Below are 1,339 nucleotides of genomic sequence, written 5' to 3' on the forward strand. Positions count from 1 at the left end.
TTATTTTTCTTCTAACAATAAAACGTTTTGGTTAATGAGATATTTTATAAATAAGCTGATATGTAGCCTACGGGTTGGAAAATACTCAAAGACTGTAGAATTAATTGCTTGTTGTATTCACATTATATCTCATTTTCAATATCATTTTTGCAATTTTCTGTTATCGATTGCAGATAATTTACTTGAAAAATTACAATGCATTTTCGTATTTGGCATTTTTTAAATTATAATTTAGTGATTTGAAATAAGAGTTGATTAAAACAAGTAGCTAACATATGATAATCAATTAGCCTTGCAAAATTAATTTCACAAATAAAATACAAAAGAATACCAAAAAATTCTCTCAAAACAATATTCCTATAAATATATTAGCATAAAAAAGATTTTAAAAAAAATTGCAATTGCGGGAATCGAACCGGGAAAAGCAAAACCTAAAGGCGGAGATCTTGACACCTCGGCCACCGTGCATTCATGAGTATAAGTAGTGTGAAGTACTTGAAAAAGTTGTGGGCTGAGGGGCTTAGCCTAATGATTTGTAAATTAGCTTAACCTATTTTTATTGAATATTACTTGGGAAATATACGATTGTTTTCATTGCACTAGATTTCGTTTATCGACTGTATTGCAGGAAAGATCTTATTCTGTTTCGATTCATGTTCTGACAAGAAATCTAATCAACGCGCATGCGCCATTAGACAGAGACAGCAATACATAAATCATTCTCTCTCTCTTTCTATCGGCCGGACGCTCCCACTTGTATGGGCGCCTATAGCATGCCTACTCTATCTGTAATATCTCTATGGATTTAACGCAATCTGCAAACCGCAACCAAAGATATTATAAACGTAGAAGCGGTACGGGGCGTCGGAGTGGGGAATTATATATACAGGACATCACATTTTCTGCCCTATCGAGGTGCTGCCCTCATCGTACTACGAAGTCGAATTCTTGTTTTCTCAATCTTCGTAAAATATGACGGTAAAGCAGTAGAAAATTATTTTGAGGTTAGAAATGTTTGACATGTATGTAGCGCTGATTTTTTTCAGATCTGAAGCTTGATCCAGGTTTTCGGTACAGTCTTTTTTTTAATTATAAAAAAATGTTCTCGAAAAATCATATTTTTAATTTTTAAAAAAGTATTATAAAAAGACATTTCGAGATAAACAAGTGTGGTAAACATTGTTCTTTGACAAATTATTTTTTTAAATTGAAATAATCAAATATTTATACCAAAGAAACAACTTTTTAAATGTCTCAAGTGTTTAAACATTAATGTTTAAATTTAAAATAACAATAATTAAAACAAAATATATTTCTGGATAAGATATTTTGGTTGAAA

Source organism: Belonocnema kinseyi, chromosome 8, assembly GCF_010883055.1.
Source record: "Belonocnema kinseyi isolate 2016_QV_RU_SX_M_011 chromosome 8, B_treatae_v1, whole genome shotgun sequence".
NCBI lineage: Eukaryota > Metazoa > Arthropoda > Insecta > Hymenoptera > Cynipidae > Belonocnema > Belonocnema kinseyi.